This window comes from Phocoena sinus, chromosome 1 (genome assembly GCF_008692025.1).
Source record: "Phocoena sinus isolate mPhoSin1 chromosome 1, mPhoSin1.pri, whole genome shotgun sequence".
Lineage (NCBI taxonomy): Eukaryota > Metazoa > Chordata > Mammalia > Artiodactyla > Phocoenidae > Phocoena > Phocoena sinus.
In genome coordinates this window covers 5755588-5781748 of record NC_045763.1, presented here as the reverse complement: position 1 = coordinate 5781748, position 26161 = coordinate 5755588, and the positions used below count along the sequence as shown (strand labels likewise).

The following is a 26161-nucleotide window of genomic DNA, read 5'->3' as shown; positions in this document are numbered from 1 at the left end:
AGCGGTTGAGAGTCCGCCTGCCGATGCAGGGGACGCGAGTTCGTGCCCCAGTCTGGGAAGATCCCACATGCCGTGGAGCGGCTGGGCCCGTGAGCCCTGGCCGCTGAGCCTGCACGTCTAGAGCCTGTGCTCCACGATGGGAGGGGCCACAACAGTGAGAGGCCCACGTACCGCAAAAAAAAAAAAGTGGTCAGACTCTCTTAAGTCTGAACTACTATTGGACAGGGACCTTTTACCCAGTCATACCTCTGGAACATTAAAAAAAATAATACATTAAAAAAATTTTTTTGAATAATTGAGATTCACAGAGGAGTTGCAAAGGTAGTCGAGTTCCCACATACCCTTCACCCAGTTTCCCCTAATATGAACATCTTACGCAATTAGGGTACATTTGTCAAAACTCAGCAACTAACACTGGTATATCACTACTATTCACTAAATTATAGACTTGAGCTAGACCACACCATCAGAACTGAATTAGAATTAATGTATTTTTTTCTGTTCCAGCATCCAACCAAGGATACCATGTTGCATTTAGCTGTTAAATCGCCTTTCTCTTCTCTGATCTGTCACAATTTGAGCAGTTTTGAAGACTACTGGTCAAGTACTTTGTAGATGTCCCTGCCTTGAAGTTGGCCTGATATGTTTTCTAATGATTAGACTGGAGTCATGGGTTTTTAGCAAGAGGATCACAGAGGGCAAGTGCCCTGCCCATCACACAAGCGGGGGTAAATGATGATGTACTGCTGATACAGACCGTGATCATTTGCTCTATAAATCTACAGTGCTCCATGATAAAGTTCCTATTTTCCTCTTTGCCTACTCTATCCTTTGGAAGCAAGTCCCTAAGTCCAGCCGAGCAAAGGGACGAGAATTAAGTTCCACCCTGTGGATAGAGGAGTATCCACACATATTTGGAGTTCTTCTATAAGGAAGATTTGTCCCTCATGGTTTATTTACTTGATCAACCTTTTATCTGTACTAGTAAGAACTCAGGTATATTTATTTTACACTTTGGTCATCATCCGATACTACATTAATTGCCCAAATTGTCCCAGCGTGGCCACTGGGAGCTCTTTCAAGCTGGCTCCTGTGTCCCTTGGACATACCCTCAGCTTTTTTCCCTTCTTTTTCGAGCACTTCCTTCCTTTCTGGCATCACCGGATGCTCCAGGCTCATCTTGTCCTTTCCCTGTCCCAGCCCGAGAATCAGCAGTCTCTCTAGGGAGCCCTGGTTTCTTTTATTGGAGAATGGCATTTAGAAACCAAGATCCAGGTGCTAGGTGTGCTCATTACTGCTGGAGTGTCACTGCTCCTGGACCCTCTCAGTGCACAGAGCCAGGACAAAGTTGTAAGTATAACAGCCCATGTATGCACACATATCTATAATTATTTTTCTATCTATACGAAAATAAACATGAGTTCATACAATGTCTCCAACTCTAACACAGCACTGCAGTATTCATTCTACCCTTCTAGGGGGCATTTTAAACATAGATAAAATGATGGTGGAAGTAACTGTGTTACCTGGATATAATAAGTCGAGAAAATAAATGCTGAAAAGAAATCTTCCTGATACATTAAACTACAAAGAGAGAAGCCTAGGCCTACTTTTTGTATCTCAAAAGTACAGGTACAGGATATAGCATGTAGTATATCCAACCACTTTATCCTTCAGTTCCCAGAGTTTTCCAACAACACTAGAAAACATAAAGGAAAAATACACTCCTAATGCCAGAATAGCTCTGAGTACTACGGAGATCAAGAAGATGAAAAAACGTTTCCAGCTAACTGCTGGCCCGCTTCATGTCCCCTTTACTCTTGCTGGGTTCACCCTGTCCAAGTGTCTCCTCAGGGCTACCACACGGAGTGTAACACAGCACAGCAGCGGTCATGGGTCATCTCTGCATCTCTCTTTGACAGGGATTCCTAACCCTCAAAGCGACTCATTTAAAAAATGTCCCCAATTAATATCGACCTAAAATTCCTAAGCAGTACCAAAGTTTTAACACAGAAGAAACTTCATGAAGTCAGACACCCACAGTATATTCTAAGTTTAGAAGGTTTGGGATTTGCTGCTGTAAAACTGGAGAATCCCGAGTGTTTGGGCATCTGATGAGAGAAAGCGTCTGTGTCGGGAACCCACGACTAGCTGGACTTAGGCTAGTGCTGGTCTTAGGTGTTCAGCCGCACCTAGTGACCATAACCTCCTCTAGATAATGCACAACGCACTTTAAATCTTGGAACTGACTTGATTTTCATGCCTGTACTGAGCAATACGACATGAAGCAATTTCTGACTTTATATCAGATAATCTTTTGCTAAAAAACACTTAGCTGCCTCCCCTGGGACCTACAAATAAAACGGCGAGCGTTTGGTATGGCAGGGGATGCTCTTTGCTGACGGCCTCGGGCTACTTTTTAGGGGTCCTCTCATACTCACCGTTCTCCAAAGCCATCAGGAACCTTACATGTTTCTGCGCCTTGGGTGATGCCAACCTTTCCCCATGTCCACATGGCGACCTTCTTATTCTTCAGAGTGTGGCTCAAACATCCCTCCAGTTTTATGATCTGTAGCTGCCACCGAGCATCTACGTAGGCCAGACATTCCACATGTGTTATTTCTGATCTGGAAAACAACTCTGATTTTCCTCTTTCTTTTACAGATGAGGAAGCCGAGGCTCCGAAAATGTGTTACTTACGCGAGGTCTTAAGTATCAGGGCAGGGATTAGAGCACAGGTTAGACTCCAGACCCACGTGCTTTCCAGTCTACCCAGCAAATCGTCATGTCTTGCTCTGTGTCCTGTGTGTAGTTATTTTCTTACACATGTCATTTCTACCAGAATGTACAGTTTTCTCACACATGTCATTTCTACCAGAGCGAGCTGTCTGCAAATCTTGTATCCCTGGTATCAGATACAGAATGGGGGCCCAGTCAGTGGAAAGGAATATTCTTTTCTAATTTAAGCTTCTTCAGAAGCCAATTTATGGATGAGGTCATTCAAACTCTGGGGCAGGGGCTCTGAGTGACCTCTGCTCTCCACAGTGGGCTCCCAGGGACTATACTCCAATTAGCCAGTTTTACCCCTTACCCCCCAGGGAAAGAAAGAGCAGTCAAAATGCTCAGAACCCAGTCGAGGTGCCTTGAAATCATGTGAAGAAGCTCTAGGCATCTACCTGGCTGGCTGCCCTTTCCTGGGGGCTCAGGTAAGGAAAAAATGTAACTGTATTGGTGAAGACCCTGGCAGAAAAGCTGAGGAAGATCTGACCCTTCATAGACACAAACTGGAATTTCACAGCAACGTCACTTTCCTTTATCCATTCAGCGTCACATTGTAAATACAGATCCCTACCTTCTAGGTATTCCTACTTTTCCCTGGTGAAACAGAGTATCTGGAACACAGTGGCTGGCAGCACACCTTGATCTAATTAGTTACGAAAGTGCTTAACAGGTTAAGCTGTTTTAGAGACATGACATTTTTACCGTGTGAGGCCAAAGAGACATTTTCTAGAACAGCCTCAGAAAGTGGGCATGGATTTGCAGGGCCTGAAAATCAGCCGACAAATAACATCTGCAAACCGGAGCTTGTTACTCCAACTGCTCGACCCGGGCCACCGCCGGCCTTGCTGCCAGAGCAGAGGAGAAAGTTTTGCCTTGGCAGGTAAATGAATGAAGGCGCGATCATCAGATACCATCTGCTATTTTAAAACGCGTTATTTGTGGCTTGAGCACACATGTGCCCTCCTGTTGCTATTTGGACTGGGGACCAGAGGCCATGTCTCTCGTTCCATTTCCAGCCCTTGGCTGAGCTGGCAGGAAGGGTTGATGAAGCAAAAGGAGGCATGGCTTGGGCTATTTCTGTAGAGAACTGTAACTGCTGCTTTGGAAGCCTCCTGCATTTTGCAGGAAGCTCAGAAAGACGGGGAAAGTCGCTTGATTCCTTCCCAGAATCAAGGGGCCGCTGGAGTGCAGGGAGCTGCTCTTCCCCAGCGAGCTACTGAAGACGTCCAAGTGCAGAGGAGAGGGTGAGGCCCGGCCGGAGATAAGGCACAAGCTGTACCACTCTGATTTTCCAAAGCAATGGCTAAATTTAGCCTTAGGAAAAACTGCCATCCTCCACTTCTTCAAAACTCCCCAGAGCTATGGACCAAAACACTAGAAATGACATCAGCAATTCTTCTTCAGACTTTCTTCATTGGCAGGGAGGTGGGATTCATATTTCTTCTTGGTCTGTGTTTCACCCTGTTCACGAATTCAGAGTCTTAGGCACGACAGGGAAAAATCCTTTAAGCTGACGAACAGCGGTGCCAGACTGTTAGAGAGCTGCAAAGCCAATCTACAAGGATTTCTCCTTTGAAATCTTGCAGTGCTACAGCTGGAGCTGCACGAGGGCGAAGATGTCCAACCTCTCCTCCAAGGACAAGAAGGGTCAGTGGAACCCAAGGAGCTCCGCTAGCTCACGCCACGGCATCCAGCACGTAAGGGCACCTGAATTACGCAGCAGCCAACTTCACCGTCGGTCACGTAGCGAACCGACTGCAGTTCGAGGCAGCAAAACTGCCCCTAATTAGCATGAGAGCAAAGGAAGTCGGGAACTCTGACACAGATTCTATACCTACCATCATCTAATCTCAAAAGAGGAGCACGTTTCAGGTTTGCTAACGTCCCCCAAAGCAAACTGGGTGCAGTTTCAGCACCCAGTGAAAATGAGAGATATTATAAGCGCGGATTGAGACATTCTAGAAATGGATGAAGTGGCGGAGGAAAGCCTGTTACCAGACACCAACGGGGTCTTTAGAGGGAAAAAGCGCTGTAACAGGACTTGGAGGTGAACAGCCACCTCACCTGGACGTAAGGATGTGAGCGGGGGATGAACTTTAAATGACTTGCACGGAGGAAGTGGAAAAGGAAAACCCTGCCTTTAAGAACTACAGTTGCCAAGACGCAGTACAAAACGCACGGGAATTGTCAAGGGGCAAGAAACCATTAATTAAGCGCCGGCAGGTTGTTCTGGGGTGCCCAGCTGTACCAAAAAAACCACTCCGAGTCCTCGGGGAAGAAAGATGGAGAATCAGGGCCAGAACAGACTCATTCTGTGAATGTCGACTGCACAACCCCTGCTGGGACACCACTGCCGGGCACCGGCCAGGGCCCTGGGGATGGAACAGCGAACAGGACAACTCAAGTCGTGGTGGTGGCCACCAGGGACGCAAAAACCAAATAAGACATAAATAAGCCTTCATTCCCAGAACCTCAGCCTAATGGAAATAAAGGGGAAGGAAGAGAGATCTCGACAGTTCTATGGGGCCAGCGCCTGCCTTTGCTCTGCTCAGTGCCATCTTCCCGAGGCCTGGGACGTAGTAAGCCCTCAATACATACTGAACAAGGGACTGATTTCATCTGTTCAAAATAGAAAGTTGTGGATTTCAAGCAGAAGAAGGTAAAGGAGATTGCGTAGAACAAAATATTTGTTTCCCTTCATCATTTCTAGGTGACTTTTCTCCAGCCAAGTTACTAAAAGCAGTTCCCTCCCTTCTCTCGGGGCCATGCTTTCCTAATCCCATCAAACAGATCGGGGACCAGGCATCTGAAAACAAACAAACAAACAAGTAACTGAGACGGTAACGGTAACGCTTTCACCTCAGCAGCCATGCTTTACAAGGTTGGGACGACAAAAGTTGAAAACGCAATAAAAAAGAAAACTCTGCGAGTAAGATGTGTTACAAAGTGGGGCAAAGACGTAAAAAAAAAAAAAAAAAAAAAAAAAAATCCTGGCTGCTTCTAGTGAATGCTTCTAATCGTAAGAGATGTTATTTGCCCTGAGTTCCTGGTGGTTTTCAGTATCTGACTGAAAAACCACGTGTCCGGGATTCTAGTTGAAACACTCCTTCTTTTGCTGTTTCCAACTCACTCTCCATAAATTATTTAGAGCTGCTGCTGGCAATGCTTTTCTTCCAGGGCTAATTGTAGGGATGCCATCTGCACAGATGTTGCAACCGTCCTGCTGCCTCGTGAGACAGTTTGAGTCCAAGAAGTTTCACAAATATGTGTTTTTTTAAACACTGGATTCTACAGAGAACTCAAAAGTGTATTAACTACAGTAATTTTTGTTTTGACAATGCCATAAGATTCTGTAAAAATCTGGAATAAATATAGGTGAAGAAGTCCTTTCCAAATCAACAGACTGATATGCCTATATTTTAAAAGAAGTAGCTGTATTACTGTAAAACACGGGATGTATTAAAATGTAAGTCAAAATAGATAAAATGATCTAAAGATACTATTTTACAATGACAAACAGAGAAACCTTTTAAATAATCCAAGTTATACCACTTTAACCATTTTATTCCAAAAGAAAATATCTCTCTAAGGGAACCACCAGAGCTGTGGAAAAATTTTAGCCATTAAGCTCCTTTTTAGTACACTGTCGTGACCCCTATGAGGACCATTTTGTGTCCTGGCTCCAGACACCACATAAAAACACATCGAGGGCTAAGCTCCTGTGTCTGCAGGCTACTTGCTTCTGCACTTTGAGTTTGGGAGGCCGTAACTTGGTGCTACATTTCCCATTAGGGCTCCACCCCTAAACCAGAGTCATCTTCAAGTTTTTGCAACTTCCAAATGAGTGAGGCCTGAATGAATGTATTAGTGAGGCCGCTATTCAAACATCCCTTGGATTAGGTGAAAAGGCTAAAAACAGAGTGATTTTCACGAAATGGGGATGCAACTTGATTTCATACAGTTGCGGGGCTGTCCTATCTTGCTGTCCTCATGGAAGTCCCCAAATCGGGCAGTGTACAATAAGTCTCCGACGTACGAATGAGGTCCGACCCGAGAGCGCGTTCGTTAAGCCCAATTTTTTCGTTAAGTACAACAAAGTTAGCCTAGGTACCCGACTAACACATAGCTATATAGTACTGTACTGTAATAGGTTTATAATACTTTTCACACAAATAATACATAAAAAACAAACACAAAAAATAAAGAAAACATTTTTAATCTTACAGTACAGTCCCTTGAAAAGTACAGCAGTACAGCTGGCATACAGGGGCTGGCATGGAGTGAACAGGCAAGAAGAGTTACTGACTGGAGGAGGGAGAGGAGGTGGGAGATGGCAGAGCTGAAGGATCGTCAGCTGTAGGAGACGGAGGGCAAGCTGCAATGTCACTCACGCCTGACGCTGATGGCACAGCTTCTGGTTCCTTGCTGGATTCAATTCCATCTACCCTCCTGAAAAAACGATCCAGTGATGTCTGGGTAGTAGCTCTTTTTTTCTTATCACAGATGACACGGTAGCACTGGATTGCATTCTGAACGGCTGCCGCAACCTTCGTGCACCGTTCCATGTTCAGGTCCTGTGCCTCAAACGCTAACAGCGCCGCCTCCAATAAAGAAAATCCCATGCCATTTCCTGCATCGTGAATCTCTTCGGTTCTTCTGCTACTTCTTCTTCCTCTTGTCTCTCTTCATCCTTTCTCTGGGCCTCCGTTTCCATCAGGTCCACTGTCTTTTCGCGTCGCTCCACTCTCGCAATGATTTTCACTTTTGTTTTCCATCGTGACTGCTTGGAGCTCCTTAGCACTAACAGCTACATCACCACTGCTTTTACACGTGCTTCCGGACATCCTGGGCTTTAAATAAAGATGCTGTACTGCTGTACTCAATACAGTACTATAAAGTACACAAAAGCACAACCACTTGTAGTGGATGCACGCACATGACAATGTATGCCAGACACGTGAACTTACGTGATTGGACGTGCAAACACACGTTCGCATCTTTAAAAGTTCACAACTTGAAGGTCTGTAGGTAGGTGACTTAGCGTAGTTGATCTAAAGGTTCGGGAGCAGTTACATGATGGAACAAAAGGTCAATAACTAACTCAAATGGCAGTGGGCGCTAACCCTGGGACGCATCCCTCGCAAATCCCTAACGCAGCTTCACCTCTCTTTTCTCCCCTCTTCCTCTCCTTCCCGATTTCCCTTCACTGCCCTAATCCATTTCCTCTCAACCTCTCTATTTCCCTCCCTGCCCTCACTTAACCGGAACCAGTCCTGGATCTAGGTATGTCTCTTTGAGGTGGCTGATAGAAACACTCATGATTAACAAGAGATTAGGTAAGACGACGATTCATGAAGAGAATAAAATAAAGCTTGGGTAAAGCCGTTATACAGAAAAGACATATTAAATCCTCTAAAATGGTTAACTGTGAGTCCCAAATTTTGCTGAACTTAGCAAACAAAGCAAAAAGGGAGGCAGTCAGTTTCAAGATCACTGTCAGTTGCTGTGGATAATATGGCTCTTCCAGGTACTAAGAGCTGAAAGAAACGTCTCCTACAGATGCTTATTAATAAGGAAGGCTGCGATGCAATGGACCTCAACATCCTTGCAATAAAGGCAATACTGGGGGACTTCCCTGGTGGCGCGGTGGTTAAGAATCCGTCTGTCAATGCAGGTGACACGGGTTCAAGCCCTGATCCGGGAAGATCCCACATGCCACCGAGCAACTAAGCCCGTATGCCACAACTACTGAGCCTGCGCTCTAGAGCCCATGAGTCACAACTACCGAACCCACGAGCCACAACTACTGAGCCCGCGTGCCACAACTACTGAAGCCCGCATGCCTAGAGCCCGTGCTCCGCAACAAGAGAAGCCACCACAATGAGAAGCCCGCGCACTGCAACGAAGACCCAACATGGCCAAAAATAATAAATAAATAAAATAAATTTAAATAATTAAATAAAAGTAGGTGAGTTGAATGTTTTACATTTCTTGAAGGAAAAGCTTTCTCTAATTTAATTGGTTCTTAACTGTTTAACATTAACCCTCAATGGATTTCTCTTCTGCAGGCCCTTAACTTTCAAAAAGTCGCTTTACTGCAATAAAATAACCTGTTCTCTTCTTTGTTTGGAAATGAACACATCTGGAGTTAGCGATACGGCAGTGTCCTGTATAGGGCATTTCTTTCCACAATTCTTGACGGAAAGAGAGTAGCTGCCAATTTTTAAATCCATTTGACAATAAACACAATCAAGTCAGCTCCCTGTTTACAACGTGGATCTCTCCATATCTCTGGGCACCCCCGGAGTGACTGCCCAGGCCTGCTGAGTGATACCGCTAGGCTGACATAAAACATACAGATGGATATTTAAGGGAAACTGGACTTGGACTTCCCTTGTAAGAAAAGAACCCATACCCTTCTTACCCTTAATGTTCATGGGCTCTTAGACGGTGATGAAAGCTACAAATCCTTTCCCAGAAAAATACATACATACAAAGTTTTGCATGTAATTTCAGGAGACTCAGAGCCATGGGACATCTATGGATTCCAGGCTCAGAACCATTTCGTGAGGTAACATCTCAGCAGACCATAAAAACAGAATGTTGGGTTGAAGATGTTTTGGAGGGCTTCCCTGGTGGCGCAGTAGTTGAGAGTCCACCTGCTGATGCAGGGGACACGGGTTCGTGCCCCGGTCCGGGAGGATCCCACATGCCGCGGAGCGGCTGGGCCTGTGAGCCATGGCCGCTGGGCCTGCGCGTCCGGAGCCTGTGCTCCGCAATGGGAGAGGCCACAACAGTGAAAGTACATTTGTATTTCTTTAACTAAGTACATTTGTATTTCTTTAACATATGACTTTTCTGAACCTTATTATTCGAACGTGCACTCTAAATTGCTGGGGAAAGCTAATGGTAGGTGTGTCTCCTAAACTTATCTGAACCTTTTTTTTTTTTTTTGTAGGGGGAGCTTCTTATAAGCATGTCCTGTAAGTAACTCCCACAGAAGAGTTTAGGAACTGAAACTAGTCCTAAAGAATACCATGATAGGGCTTCCCTGGTGGCGCAGTGGTTGAGAATCTGCCTGCTAACACAGGGGACACGGGTTCGAGCCCTGGTCTGGGAGGATCCCACACGCCACGGAGCAACTGGGCCCGTGAGCCACAACTACTGAGCCTGCACGTCTGGAGCCTGTGCTCCGCAACAAGAGAGGCCGCGATAGTGAGTGGCCCCCGCTTGCCGCAACTAGAGAAAGCCCTCGCACAGAAACGAAGACCCAACACAGCAAAAATAAATAAAATAAATTAATAAACTCCTACCCCCAACATCTAAAAAAAAGGATACCATGATATAGACAGTCTGAGTTATGAAATTCCTGGTCCACTTTCATCAACCACAGACCCCAGTAAGGTTATTTAGGTTAATGGTGAATGTCTCCCAGGGACTAGTATGGGAAAGCGACCCCACATCTGTTCCCACCGTCTCCTTTCTTCCTTCTTAAGAAGCTCCTCCTCTTATTGCTTATGGTTCAGTCAATTTCTCCTCAGACAACCTTTGACACGTACACCACCTCTTTAACCCACATTCTCCTTTCCCTTTTCATTGCCGTAACTCTTCGAGATACTAAGAAGGATTTCTCTCACTCTCTCTCTCTCTCCTTTGCTCAATTCACGAATAAAAATAGGATTGTAATTATCATGGATAATAATAATGGGTTATGTTATCAAGAAACTGAAGTTATTTACTCTCTCTGGGTTTATTCCTCTAAAAAGTGAGAGCTGGACTTTGTAATTTCAGAGAATCATTTTGGGTTCTATCCTGTGAAATAAGAATCTTCACCAAGAAGTTTCCCTTGACTGAAGGTATTTTACATATACATTTATTTCTATTCAAGCCGCATATTTAATATTCAATATTCAAATGTGAAGTTCACTTTTTTCCATTTGTTTTGGAACATGGACGTGTAGGCCATGTATTTATATATCATGTAGATTAGGTAGTTCAGTGTTTTACAGTTTGTATGTGATATATGCACGCACGCACATTATTTTGATTTTTTTCTCCCGCAAATTCAGAGTAGCTATTATGGATTCAAAAGGTTTTTGTCCTCCGTCTAGCCTGGGAACCTACCCACCATTTGTTGCACTGTTTATCTGGGAAATATTCAACTGATTTATAAGCTTTTAGAACGTCATCAGTTTTAGGCTGGGCCCTTCCTCTTTTTTACATTATTAGGTAAAACATCTTTCACACACACACAAATGCCAGGGGCAATGATGCTGGCTAGAATGGAATGAATGGTCTCTTTCACTAGAAAAGACAAAAGGGTGTTTAAAGAAATTTTTTGTTGAATATTCCAAACCACAGAGTGAAATATTAAGGACTTGAATCATATTTTCTGAAAATGGGCCTAGGGATTGTTAGTCAGCACCCATTTAAAGGTCTGCTGAAAGGTAACGATTCTGGTGTGTCTTCATTTAAAATGGGACCGTGAAAATGAAAGCATGGAATGAGCCTTGTTATGCGCTGCTGCGGTTTCAGAACGAAGGGTGCTTTCTTCGGGAACATGAGAGTTAAGGGTGAACATCAGCACAGTACACCTGCCCAGCATCCCTTTCCCGGTCCCTGGCCATGGCACCGTGCTTCTCATTTGGGAGATGCCCTATGCTCAGTTCAGGTGGTTCTCACCACAATTCTTGTCTCCAGGGGTGGGTGAGCCAGGTCTTGCTAATGAGAGTACTACCCCTCCTTATTCAAGGGATTGGAAACATGAGTCAAGCTGGGCCAGTAAGGACAGAACATTTCCTGGAACTACTGGGAACGAAGTGCTGTCTTCTTGGAGATATTTGCTAAACTGGCAAAATAAAAGCCTGGAGCTTTGAGCGGGTCATCTTGCTACTGCGTCAGGAACCCCTGCCCGAGAATAAAATCAACAGAGAGGAGAGGAGAGCCAAGAGAGGGAGAGACAGGTTTCTAATGACATCACTTGAGCATCTGGGACCAGCTATACTTGAAGACAACACCAAAACTGGACTTCACGAGAGTCAATAAATTCTCTTTTTTACAGAAGCCAGCTTGAGTTGGAGTTCTGTCACCTAAAGCTGAAGGAAGAGCCTAAGGTGAATCCATCAACTGAAATGTGGATCCTTTTACTAAATAAATCCTGGTTAAATTCTGCTTCCACAGACACACACACACACACATACACAAATCAATATCATTAAACAGACCTTAGTGGTAGTACATAAGAATCGTTCGAAGCTCTCTATAAAACATGGGATAAATTTTGGCAGAAATCAGCTGTCATGCTCACTTCAAACATTCTGATTACCCAAATAAATCAGAAAAACAGAGAAAGGTGTACTGAGCTCCTGCCTAGCTAGCAATCTGCTGTTGTGGATTAAATGCCTTCAGAAGTATCCGAACTCACTCACGCCTTAAGTTACTGCCACATTGACTATCGTAACGACAGATATATCCCACACGAGAGAATCATTACAGAACACTGCGATTTAAAGAGAATTATGAATTATCTGGTCCAGGGACTTTCGATAGGTTTTGACTGTGGCCCACAGAAAGAAACAGAACCCAGTACACACACACGTACACGCGTGCACGCACACACACCCCTGAAACAAAATCTTCCCGAATTGCTACTTGCCCATGCTATGAGCAGTGCATTCCGATTTTAACAACTGATGATGCTGACCACTAAGTTAATTTCCTGACCCACTACTAATAGGCTTAGGAAACAGGTAAGGCACCGATCCAGGACTGTAAGGTGAGTTACCTACGATTTCTCATTCACTTAAGAGACAGAGCTAAAACAAAAACCTAGTACTCATCCTACCATATTATATTCAAGCAAACAGCTGTTACCTATACACATTCCTAGACGGCAAGCTTCTGGCCAATCTTAAGAAATCCCGAAAGGCTCGACTGAGACCCTGCTATTCTACACTGACACAGGCCAAGACTTTTAGGGCCACTTCGAGACCACTTAACTGGAAACCCAAATCCCCTACGGACCTTGAATGGACCTGAATGGGAGATCCTGTGGAGTTTGTGTCTAAATCACCAACAGGGAGGACTGAACTGAATGTATGCTTTAGAACTTTCTTGTTACATTCTTCTCACTCTATCCAAGGAGTAACACCACGCATATAATTGTTTCGTTAACTAACAGTATTTATGAAACTCCACCTCCCAGGTTCCATTACGCTAGGGGTAGTCGGGGAAGATACACCTTCAGTGCCACCCTGCACCGCAAAGAGCTGCTCACCTAATCTGGGGGATGAGGGGAAAGGGTTCATTAATGAGATCAGGCGTGAGTTGGGCTCAGAGAATAAGGAGGAAGAATTTTAAATGGAGAGCAGGAATGCAAAACACGCTGAGTAGCTGCTGGTGGACGGGGGAAGGCGGACTAACAGAGTGGGATCAGATTTGGAGGGTGGTGAAAGTCAGAAGAAGAAAGGTGAAAAAACATACACTAACTGGTCAATGTTGGTACTTGATAAATGGTAATTTAATATATTTGGAGGCACTTATAACAAAGAAAAGTCGGTCTTTTGACTTCAGGACAATCCACTCAGGAAGGGTTACGACCATCACTGATGACCTTCATGATCATGAGCTCGTGTCCTCAGGTGAGGGGTCACCCGGCAGGTTCCCAGGTGCTTCCTAAGTGTTCAACGTGACCAATGCTAACATGCAGGCTTTAAGGTAATCCAACGCACCGTGTCTAGACGTCTCCCACCATCACCCAAACCTCACTGATGGCTGTCAGAATTTCCATGGAACATAAGAAAACGCATGGTGTGTGAGGTGTAATAAAGACAAAATTAAGCCTGTCACTTCTACAACTGACAGAGAGCCTAGAAGGCAGTTCATGGCCTGCCTCTAGAAAGTGTGGAAGTCTTTATGGAATGAATGTCATTTACTAACTTCATTCGTCCCCATTTCACCTTCCTGGACACTCACTATCCTTTTGCCTACTCCCTCTTTATTTCACCTATTCTCACTGCTTAATATGTATCTCTGTAAGCTCCCTTAAACCCCCTTTAAAAAAAAAAAAAAAAAAAAAGGTTAGGTGTACGCAAATAAACTACCTCGCGCGTGAATGCCAAAAGCATTTTGGCAAAGGAATATATAACTGAAATAAACTCCCAAATACTCTGCTTATATAGTGTGACAAGATGGCACGGTTGATATTTAACGATGAAGACCTGGCACCACTCAGGTGGTGTCTTCGTTCGAAACCATCGATGGGATACCAATATTAACCCACGTTAAGTCAGGCAGAGCAAAGCCCTTTAAATGTGAAAAGATACAGCAGGCACACTCAAACAACTGGGAAAGGGATCGGGAAGTGGACGCTGCTAAGGGAGAATAAAGGACTTCCCGAAACCACTGCACCGGCTAAAGAATGGTGCCACGTTTAACAAAATGGTCTTCATTGCGAGCTTTAAATAAATGTGAAAACAACATGTAAAATCTTCCTCGAACATTTTTAAAAGGCAGCCTACAAGTACAGTTCTGTAACGTCAGAAGTTCACAAGGGCGAGGATCGAAAACATCAGAAAAATCATGACGGTCCCCAAAGGAAACTCTAGGTTACCAAAATGGACATTTCTGGCAGTGCCAGAAGGTGAGGGACCTTGAGCTGAGCATCTGAATTGTAGCCATCGATACGAGGCTCATACCTTTCACGCGGGAAACTTTCAAGGTCAACTGATTCTTTAACTTCACCATCTTTCTCGTGTGAAGTAAAACCTTTTCTGTGCCACCTGTTACCCATGTTTTCTAGGATGGCCCAACATGAACGTCCTGCAGCGGGGCCAGCTGCTGTTACAGGCAGGAAGGCCCAGCAGAGCCCTCCACAGAGAACCAAAGAAAATAATAACGTGTCTCCGCATGTCTATCACAAAAGTGGAAGAGTTACCAAAAAAAAAAAAAACAAAAGAGCCGAAGAGTTAATAAGGATCCTTAAAGGATACAATGTTGTTATTAACTACTGCATTAAATACTGTGTTTCCATTTAGGTTATTTGGAATACAATTAATTAGAATGCCTGGGTCCAGGTCCCTTAGGAATTCCAGGCAGTCCTCTGCTGTTTTCACCAATCGGAATTTACTGGGGAAATGCATACCCTGTAAGTAAATGCTATTTTCTAGAACATTAAACATTATTATTCCCGAAATCTAACACTAAGAAAAAGAGAAACATAAGCTTATTTGCTATCGTCTAATTTTGGGCTTAAAATAATAAATATATTTCCATAAACAAACACCATGGAAAGCGCTACGGCTTAACATATTTCTTTTTATCAGGTTCCCAAGCAACAGTTTCTCTACATGACAGATTCTGTAGGGAAACTCTCCAAACAATTCCTTTAGACAGAGAGAGAAGAGGACTCCTTTATATACAGCCAGCCATTCTACCGTATGTGACACAACTTTGGGGGATCACAATTTTCAAATTTCAGGTTTTGGCCTCACTGATGGGAAAAATATAATGCGTTCAAACAAACAAATACACGAGGCACTTCATAATTATCTGAGAGCACTTCTCATGTTTACCGTATCTGCTTTGCCAATTATATCAATATATTTCAGACTAACCAGTAGAAATCATACCAAGCAACGGTGGACAAAATCCAAAACAGGCTTTAAGACTGCCATCATTCCCTGGTGAAGTAATTGATTAGGAAGATTATTTGCAAGAGTACTATATTTTCGGAAATGTGATGGCTGCAGAAATCGACGAAGATTGAAAAATGGTCTCTAACATTTGACCACCATCAGGACCGGTCCCGACGCTGGGCCGTTACCTAGGAAACCAAAGCAGGAGCGATCTTACAAATGCAAGAAGGCCACGCGGAGCCTGGCTGGTGGGAGCAAGGGTCAACGCGCCTCTCCAGTCCCTGCTCTGAAATGAAGCAAAGCTCTCAGGAAGTTCTTCCAAACCTTTAGTCTCTGAACTCCACCAACTTTCCCCGCCCGTGTTCTACGCACGGATTAACAAAACGTTCATTCACTCCATTGGCCTGCTAGGAAAAGGCAGCCTCCAACCGCCTTGTCCCGCAGAGGCGTCTGGGGCCGAGGGCCAGTCTGTCCCGGCCACTCTCCCCGCCAAGTGGGCACTTGTCCCTGCTCCTCTCCCCTCGCCCTTCTCCCCGTGGAGCGGGCGCCCGGCCCCGCCCCTCTCCCCACGCCTGGCCGCGGGAGCAAGCACTCGATCCGAAAAGCCCGCCGCCCAGACGCGCCTCGCAAACGAAAACCAGCCGGCGGCCCCACGGGCGTCCGCGCCGCTCGCGCCGGCCACTCCCCGCACGCGCGTCCCCAGACCGCCACTCACCCAAACACTCCCACGAACTCGCGCGCACACGCGTGTTCTCACACCCACGCCAGCCCCCACCGCCTCGCAGCTACACGCGCGCGCGCTCCCGGCCTCGCTCCCCCCGCTCCCCCACTAGCTCCACGAACACGCGTGGTGCCACCCCCCCTCACCCACACTCGCTCGGTAAACACGCCGGGCGCCACGCGCACTCGTGCCTCAAAACACACTCAGTCCCTGCGCTCTCTCCATCAGCTCACGCGCCCCCTCACTCTCCCACTCGCACCGTAAACACCCGTGTCCGCACCCCCGCTCCGCAAACACGCTCACGCCCTCCCCCTCGCTCCATCAACACGCGCTCCGCACGCTCAGCCAAACACCCCCTCCTGCACGCTCGCCCCGTAAACACGCGCCGGGCCCCACGCACACTCGCGCGTCCAAACACTCCTCCCTCGCGTGAACACGCGCGCCCCTCCCACGACCCCCCGGCTCCTCCACAAACGCGCGTGTCCTCGCACCCGCTCCTCCGACACAGTGACTCCCCCCTCGCGTAAACACGCGCGCCCCCGCCGCGGGCACGGGTGCTCCCCACGCCCCGGCCGCGGCGCGCGCCCGCCCCCAGCCCCGCCCCCGCGCGCCCGGCCGGCCCGCGCGCCCCCGCCGGCCACCGCCCTCGCCCCGCACGCGCCCGGCCGACTCTCCCCTCGGCCGCACGCACACTCACTCCGACTTGGTGAGCACGACCAACGCTCGGTCGGGCTGGCGCCGAGCCGCCTCTGTCTTCCTATTCCTCCCGCGCGGCCCCGCCTGGCCCGGCCCCGACAGCCCAGCCCTGCCCTGACCCGCTCAGCTCCACACGCCGCGGCTGGAACGACTCGGGCTCCGGGTACCGCTGTCTCCCCGCCACAGCCCGAGTGCGCCGCCCGGGCCAATGGCGGGGCGCGGCGGTGAGCTCACCGGCATCGGCCCCGCCCTCTGGGCCCCGCGGGCCAATCGGAGGGCGCCACGTCACCCGGAGCCGGGCAGAGGCAGGTGTGGGGCGCGGAGCCGCTCGGCGCGGGGACTGCGCCGGAACTGCGCCCGAGCCCCGCGGGGCCGCGCTGGACGGCGGCGGGCCCGGCCCGGAGGGTGCGGGCGGAGCGCGGCGCCACGGCCCCTCGAGATGCTGTCGCCCGCTCCCCCGCCCAGATTCCGGGAGGCCCGCCAGCCGGGTGGCCACGGTCCCCTCGAGGGCAGGGACGACTCCGAGCCCGACGGCCGCGCCCTCTCCCCCGGGCCCACAGCCCCAGGCGGCCTCCTCTGGGGCACGCACCACGCGGGAGGGGCGCTCGGGCCGCGTGCTCCCGGCCTGAGAAGCCGCCCCTCGCCCGGCCACCGACTCCCGGCCCCGCGGCGCCGTCGGGTCCGCTCGGGAGCCCCGCACCCTGGGGCCCCGCGTACCCGGGCCCGGGCTCCCGGCGCAGCCCCGGCGCGCCCTGCGGCGGCGGCGGCGGCGGCTGCGGCGTCTGCAATGCAGCCACGGGAGGAGCCGGCGCTGCGCTGCGCTGCGCCGCGCCGCGCCGCGAGCGGGGGAGCGCGGAGGGCTGGGCGGGAAGGAGGGGCGCGGGGCACGGTGAGCCGGCCGACGGCTGCGGAGCCGGGGCAGCGCCCGGGAGGCCGCCGGGGCACTTGGGCGGGTCCCGGGGTCGGAGTGCGGAGGGGCCCGGGTCGTCGGCCAGGACGGGGCCGAGGATGTCTGGGCAGGGACGCTGCAGGACGGCGCCCATGGGAGTTCAGGAGTGTCCAAGGCGCCCATTCCGGCGGCGCAGGGCCTGACCTCCTTAACTGAAGTTCTAGGGCCTCTGCCCATCCCTCGGCTCTAACCCTGGTGTCCAAAAGTTCTGGCTTCGGCTTTCTCACTTGGATGCTTCTGCATAGTGTCTCTTGCTTCCCGCCAAAAGCCCAAGTCACACCTCTCCATCAAGACTCACGTCTGCAAGCAGCCTTCCCAGACGTCCCAAATGGACACCACCACCCCTTCTCCTTTCCCTGTAACAGGTGTAGTCCTGCCCATTCAATTAACCCCACCCACGGCCTTGCAAACACAAAGTGCTTGGCCCGTGCAGACTTGTGATGAGCCCATCTTCTCTTTTTTCCCTCATATTCTCAAAGATCGTAAAAACTGGTTATGTCTCCTTTCTGCCATCTGGGTTAAAAAGCGTCTCGAAAGATGGGGGCAGAGTCTCTTTTACTGAGCCTACCCAAACGCACACGAAAACAACCACAGAATTTTGCACAGCCCTCAAGACTATACAACCAAAACTGAGTCGTTGTTTAGAGACCAAGCCCAAGGACATCCCTAGTGGGGCTGGCTCCCATCCTGTGCCACGCCTCTAAGCCAGCAAAGCGAGCAGGTGGAGTATGGTCTCACTCTCGGGAGCCGATGGCTGATTCTAAACCTCAGCAAGTCCCTCACCTGCCCCGGCAAAGTCAGAACACTCGAACGCACTCACAATCCTGCTCCAACAAGTCCTTCATATTCCCACCCCCATTGCCTCTGCCCTGCTCTCACCACACTGGACCCCTGCGCTCCCCTGCTCTGCTTGTGCACTTCCCCCCCCCCCCCCCCCCCCCGCGTTATCTGCTAGGGGCATTCTTATCCATTCATTGAGGCCCGGCTCAGATCCCCTGGCTGCTCTCAGCGGAGCAGACCCAGGGGCATTGTTATGCGTTACTATTTCAGCACTCTGTTTCCAGGAGAGGCAATGTAAGGGTAGTAGTCGGGGACAATGGTAGTTAGATTCTCCTATTTGCTAACTGTGTACCCCATGGGCTGTGCCTTCAGATCTATGGGTGAGAATTAGATGAGCCGATAGATGTCAGATGCTTAAACCAGTGGTGCCTGGCACATAAGTTACACTCAATACAAGTTCGCTCTTGTTGCCATCAGAATCAGGGTGTCTTGGAGTGGTGGATAGTGACTGGAGAGGAGTGGGGGTGGGTTTCTGGGTTTCTGGTAATGTTCTCTTCTTGACCTGGGCACTGGTTTTAGTTTGTGAAAACTCACTGAGCTGAGTTTCACATACTTATGATATATGCAATTTCCATATGTACTGTACATTAATAAGTATTTTTAAAAGTTAGTTGTTAGCTAAGAAGGAGACACCTCTAATCTCCTTGAGAACAGGAATGGAGTCTTAACTTATCTTGGCACCTTGCACAATTCCAGGCACGCTGGAAGGATTCAGCTAATAGTTGTTGAATTGCTCTGAGTAGATTGTGAGCAACAGAGACCAACTGGGGAGGTGGGATGACGAGGGGCAACACCTGCCTTTATACACTCAGTGCAGGGAACTCAGGATGATTGGGTCCAGGTTCAGCCACCTGGACCCCAGCTAAAGAAAAAGCCTCCAGACTTTTCTTTCAGGTGGGGAACTTTGTTGTTTGGTTTTGGTTTGTTTGGTTTTGGTTTTTTTCTTCCCCCTTGGGTTTGCTTTTGAAAAGGCAGAAGTTCAGCTGTCGTTCAGACCTGAGCATCCCAGCTGCCTTCCATGACCCTTCACCCTTCCTCCAGCAGCTCCTCATGTCCACCTGGCATGAAAGAAACATTTAGCCATGGCTGCTTCAACACATTGGCTGTGCCCTGATGTCAGAGTTGGGGTCAGCAGCCTGGAGCTCTCCTTCCAGGCAGCCCGAGGTGACATTTCTGCACTAGGAAAGTCCTCAGCTGGGGCCATTCCCCTCTTGGAAGATCTGTCGCTCTCCTTCCCCTCTGCACCTCTGTCTCGGGGTGGAGGCCACAAGAGCAAGTGCCCTCCCTGGGCCCACACCTGGAAAGGCAGGTGGAGCTGGGGCAGGGTGAGCTGGATGCTTCTGGAGTAAGCTCAGAGCTCAGGCAGTGTGCTGGCAGGGTGTCTTTCCTCGTGGGTATTCATGCTCCTCTCTTCCAGGTTAGGAAATGACAGGGTGAGACAGGCATGTGCTTCAGGCAAATTCTTCCACTAGGTTTTTATGGGGCTTTGAGTAAACCGGGGTCATTTTTTTAAATAGTGAAGAAGAAAACTTTGCTCGGTGATGACTTCACTTGGTAGCACCCAGACCAAGGGCAACTGTTGCATCTTAAAGCAGAGATGGTGTGTCCGTATCCCAGCCCTAACCTCTGCTGAGGGTCTCAGGAGGATGAAGGGAACTACGGTTTGTTGGGTACCTGATATCTGCCTGCTGTTATGCTAGACACTCACATACACTGCTACTATTTCTCCTGCAAGCTGGATATTGTACAGAGGAAAAAACGAGGCTGCAAGGAGTCAGATAACTTGACTAAAGTTATACAGACCGTATGCGGCAGGTCTGGGTTTCAAGTTCTGAACCTGCACTCATTTTGCCCCTGTGATGGCTCTCCAAGTACCTAAAAATTCTTGCCATCATTAAGATTCCCTTTGTTTAAGAAAGCAGTCTGGGAAATTTCTAAGAACCAGGACTTCTTTTCTTCAGCCCCGGCAACTGGGATGCTTGTTTATGTCAAGATGTAGATTCTACTGGGCCAGGTCCCTGAGTAACTGTGATGAATCGGACCTTCCTTAGCAACTGGCATTGGACTTGAGCGTGAGAGAGAAATAAATCATTTGACACGGGGTTGTTTGTTACTGCAGCATAACTTCACCTCTCCTGTCTCATAAGAAATCAAATATGTTTCTGCATATATCAACTTCTAATAAAAAATAATCTAATAAAAACTAAGTGACAACTTAAAAATAAATGCAAGATGCATATTCATTGTATCTTTAAGGCCTTAGGAAATATAAAAGTATTCTTAGAAACCATGGGTAAGAGTGACAAAATAATTCAATGGGGAAAGGATAGTCTTTTCAACAAAGAGGGCTGGAGTAACTGGATGTCCCCACGTAAAAGAATGAAGTTGGGCCCCTACCTCACACCATATGTAAAAATTAATTCAAAATGGATCAAAGACTTAAATATAAAAGCCAAACCACAAACGTCTTAGAAGAAAATGTCGAGGGAAATCTTCATGTCCTTGGATTTGTCAATGGTTTCTTAGCTATGCCATCAAACCACAAGCAACCAAAAAAAAAAAAAAAAAATTGGGCTTCATCAAAATCGAAAACATTTGTGCTTCAAAGGACACCATCAAGAAAGTGAAAAAGACAATTCACTGAATGGGGAAAATATTTGTAAATCATATACGTGATAAGGAACTTGTATTCCTTATCATTCTTACAACTCAAGAATAAAAAGCAACCTATTTCTTTTTATAATGGGCAGAGGCTCTGAATAGATATTTCCCCAGAGAAGATAAACAAATGGCTAATAGCACATGAAAATATGCTCAGCAACATTAATCATTGGGGAAATGTAAATCAGAATCACTAATCAAAACCACAAAAATGCAAATCAGATACCACTTCACATCCACAGGATGTCTGTAATAAAAAAGATGGACAATAACAAGTGTTGGTGAGGAAGTGGAGAAACTGAAACACTCCTACCCTGCTGGTGGGAATGTAAAATAGTGCAGCTCCTTTGGAAAATAGTCTGGCTCTTCCTCAAAAGTTTACTCATAGAGTTACCATATGACCCCACAATTCCACTCCACGTATATACCCAAGAGAAATGAAGACATATGTCCACACATATGGACATTTATATGGCAATGAAAAGGAACGAAGAACTGACACCTGCTGCAACATGGATGGACCTTGGAGAAATAATGCTAAGTGAAAGAAGCCAGTCCAAACGAACACATATGATATGACTCCAGAACAGGCAGACTTATAGAGATTGAAAGTAGATGAATAGTTGCCTTAGGCGGGAGAGGAGGGAGGAGCTTGGGGGCAGTGGGACAGGACTGTTAATGGGTAAAAGGGTTTCTTTTTGGAGGAATAAACTTGTTCAAAAATTGGGTTGTGCTATTGACTGTACAACCCTGTGAATAGACTAAAAAACTTTGAATTGTACACTTTAAATGGGTGAAGTGTATGGTATGTTAATTATATCTCAGTGGAGATATACACACAGACAATAAGAGGAAGAGAAAAAGAATGAAGTATAAAAAGAATCAGTGGATTAATTTTAGAAGAGAAAACTGAGTGATGGGAAAAGAAAAGCCAAAATCAGAAGGGTCTGATGGCAGATCCTTTGTCAGTGGGTCCCCTCGTGCTCACTGAGCCCCCATGTCTGGCCCTCGGTGGGACATGGTGGCAGCAGGTGGAGAATGTGGCCTGGCTAGGTGACTTCTCAGCGAGGAGACAAGACAGACACAGGGGAGGCGCTGAATCCTGTGATTGTGACCCCATGGGGCAGAAGGATGATGGAAGAGGGCACCCGTCTAATTGTGCTTCTGAAGGATTGTGAAAAGGCCAGGGGTGAGTCCATCAAGTTCCCACTTGTTGTGACTGCCTCCTTGACAGCTAGGGGTCCTGGAGAGAACCGTGGCCTGAACTTGGGGTTCCCCTTGGAGAGGTCCCTGATAGGCCGGGCTTCTCCATCACAATGGTTGGCTGATTCAGGGGTGAAGGTGAGTTTTGCAGAGAGCCTCAGCTGAGCTGCCAGTGTCCTTGTCAGACCTCTGAGCCTTCCATGGGAGGGAGGCTCTGGGTGGGGGCAGGGCAGCCCGGACGCTGTTTCCTGCATCACCACTACCTACCTGTGTGCCAAGCTCCTTTCTCTTCCTGTGCCTCACTTTCCTCTTCTGCAAAATGAGGTCTAAGGCCATGCACATGGGGTCCTCGTGCAGGTCCAGTGGGACCTGACACAGCAAACACCCCTGTGCTTCAGCTGCAGGGACTGTGGATTTGAAATGACCAGTCCCATGAATGCAGCTGCGTGCGTGCCCCCAGGCAACCCACAGCATTGAGGGCACTGGCACATGCTTGCTATTTTGAGCCACTCAGCTTTGGGGTGCTTTGTTACACAGCATTAGATTACTGTGGGGGACAGCTGTATGAGACAAGGTGTTTGCTACCAGGGCAAACCGTGCTGCCGGGATTGGTATCAGCCCGGGAACACTGTCAGCTCAGTCTGGGAACTTGGGGGTTTCTCCTAAGGGCCATGATGCAGAAAGAGAATCCAAAGAAGTTGGGGGAAAGAAACCACCTTCACACACTCTCCCTGGTGGCTCATACAGGCCCATCCATTCCCTGTGCCCCCGCCCCCAGGATTATACACATGCCAGATGGTAAAATACATGGCCAGTCTCCTATGAGAGCAGGGCACGTGCAGAGACATGCTCTGCTCAAAGGAGCAAGAGTCAAAAGGCGGATAATCCAACACACGTTCAGGAAGCAGTAACACGCAGTGATAAAGCACCCAGTGGGCTTTAGTATCCGCGGCTCTGAGCTGCGTGACAAAGGACAAGTCACCTGACGAGATTCAGCTTCCTTGTCAGTAAAATGGGGATGGAAACATCACCCGGAAACAGGGAGAGGATGACATTGGATAACGAATGTAAAGTGGGAGCCCAGGGACTAGGGGACGCCCTGGGTGGGGCTTGGGGATGAGGACCAAGGACCCACGCCAATGTGGCTCATGGTCTCACCCAGGCCTTCCAACTCACCAAGGTCCCACCTGCTCTAGGACTCTGGGCAGAATGGTCCTCATGGACAAGGAGGTATAGCCTCCACGGACAGGATAGTGAAGACAGCTTAATAAGCAGACGCCACCTGGGGAGGGCAGAGACCTGGTTCTTCCTCTTGGGGTGGGAGCTGCCATCATTACCACCATCACCACCATCATCACCATCATCACCATCATCAAGATAGTATTTGCTGGGTGACTACATTCTTTACACATGTTAATTCCTTTCATCCTCACACCAAGTTTGTGCAGTGGGTGTTCCTATTACCATGGTTTTACAGAGGAGGAAACCGAGGCACAGGGGGTTAAGTAATTTGCCCTGGACTGTGCACTAGTGAGCAGCAGAGACCCCGATCCCCCGCACTCCTGAGCTGGAGCTCTTAGCTGCTTCTCTGCTTGGCCCCATGTGAGAGCTAAAGAAACAGCCTCCGTGACAGTCCAATGGGGTGAAGGGCCCCTCCTTAACCAAAAGACAGGCTTGGCAGCTTGGCTGGCAGGGCCGAGGCCTCTTCCTCCCTCCAGCACTCTTCCTGAAGCTGTGCCTGTCAACGCAACACCACCCTTTGGTACCAGGAGTCTGAGTGGCACACAGACATACTCAAGGAGACGGGTCCTGTCTGGCCTGGGGACCCTCTAAGCTGGGCCAGCCAGGCCAGTCTGTGCCTGGGCTTTATTCGAAGCAGAAGCCTAAAACCGCTTGAGGGCAGAGTAGCCAAGTGGTGAGCGCACTGCTCAGGGGTCAGTAGGGCTGGGGCACTGTTTCCAGCTCTGACACCTTGGAAAGACTCTCTTCTGTAGACCTCAGCGTGTTCATCTATAAAACAGGGATGATAATAGTAGCTGCATCCCAAGGTCATCATAAGGACTATTTGTGAAGCTCGTAGCCCGGTGCCCAAAAGGTGTTAGCACCTTGTCTCAGCTAAACAATAGGGCAAGGGGACTAGTCCACACCTTGGCCAAGATAGCTGGAAAACTCAGGCGCAAGCCAGCAGAACTCCAGATGAGGCCTCTGGCCTGCGGGGGGGGGGGGGGGGGGGGGGGGGGGGGCGGGGGGGGGCGGGTCTGAGTTGTGGGCCCACCATGGGGTCTCAAAGGGCAGGTCTGGGGCTTGGCAAAGCCGTCATGACAGTGATGAAATCCTCTTCAAGCAGCACATCTCATTTTTGGAGAATGGCTCTGTCATGGGCTGAGTTTTTACACCCCCAGAAATTCATAGATTGGAGCCCTGACTCACAGGACCTCAGAACGACTGTATTTGGAATCAGGACCTTAAAAGAAGTGATTAGATTAAAAGGAGGCTGTTAGGGTGGACCCTAACCCAATCTGACTGGTGTCCTTATACGAGAAGGATATCGGGACACACAAAGAGACAGCACACAGAGAAAAGGCCATGTGAGGACACAGCGAGAAGGCAGCTGTCTGCAAGACAAGAAGACAGGCCTCAAAAGAAACCAAACCTGCCCACACCTTGATCCTGAACTTCTAGCCTCCAGAACTGTGAGAAAATAAATGTCTATTGTTTCAGCCGTTCCATCTGCGGTATGTTACCTGGTAGTAACAAAGACAAGCTAAGACAAGCTTTGTCTTCTAAGCCCAGCTCCCCACATGTCCATGCATCTCTTTACCTGGCTGAGGGCTCATAGACCTTCAAGTGCAGAACTCTATGGCTCCCTGTTCAAGGTCATGCTTGCCAAATCAGGGCCCAACCCTCCTGCAGACCCTTCCAGAGAGGATCTCAGGAAGCTTCGGCCTTTGGGGTCTGAGAGCATCGCAAGCACCCACTGGACTGCTCTTGTATGGCCCAGAAGAGTCACAGTTAAGAACAGCGGTGTTTACTCAAAAGGTACACTCACTTACTAAAGCTTCTGTGGTATACTTTCTTACGAAGTAGATATTATTCATTTTTTTTAAACTTGGGAACCTGATTAAGGAGAAATGAGTATATTCGACTGAAGGTGACAACAGTCAAAAGACCGGATATTTACGCTGAAGACCACTTTGAAATCACCATCCTGACAGTTGCTGTGACCAAACCCTGAAGCTCAGACACTGGTGGTAACAAGAGCTGGGAAGTTCCCCTTTTAGGGAAGCAATCAGCAGCTTCCTACAAATAACCAGTCATTACCGAGGTCACCAGGAGAGGGGCTTGTCAAATCCCGCTCTGTTACGGAAACAAAGAGAAAGCACTCAAACGGGAAGGCGCAATTAGAGGCCAGTGCATCTTAGGCTACAACCATCTCCTATGCCTCGGAGAGGCAGAGCTGACAGGTTGAGCTCCGGGGGAGTTTTAGACACCTTAGGTGCTCAGCACCGTTACTGAGAAAAACAAGAGTGGCCAGGGAAAAGCACAGATATATTACACACACACGTGTACCCCCATCCCCAGCTGGTCTCTGACACCCTGGTATCCGCTGTGGCCCCTCGCAGTGCAGCCACATCTCCACGCAGGTCTGCGGCTCACGGGCTTCCGGACCACTGA

At 48.4% G+C, this 26161-nt stretch overlaps 1 protein-coding gene across 11 annotated transcripts in view; it reads right to left on the bottom strand.

Moving 5' to 3' along the window:
- The window catches only part of CAMTA1 (calmodulin binding transcription activator 1), an 897244-nt gene that overhangs the window by 37330 nt on the left and 833753 nt on the right, over nucleotides 1-26161 (bottom strand). Inside the window, exon 1 of one of the 11 annotated variants that reach the window (XM_032640987.1) lies at nucleotides 16835-17022. The exons of 9 other annotated variants lie outside the window; for them this stretch is intronic. The gene's annotated coding sequence lies outside the window, so the exon portion shown is untranslated. Of the gene's footprint in view, nucleotides 1-16834; nucleotides 17023-26161 lie in introns of those variants that run through there. One more of the 11 variants, XM_032641007.1, reaches the window with a different exon arrangement.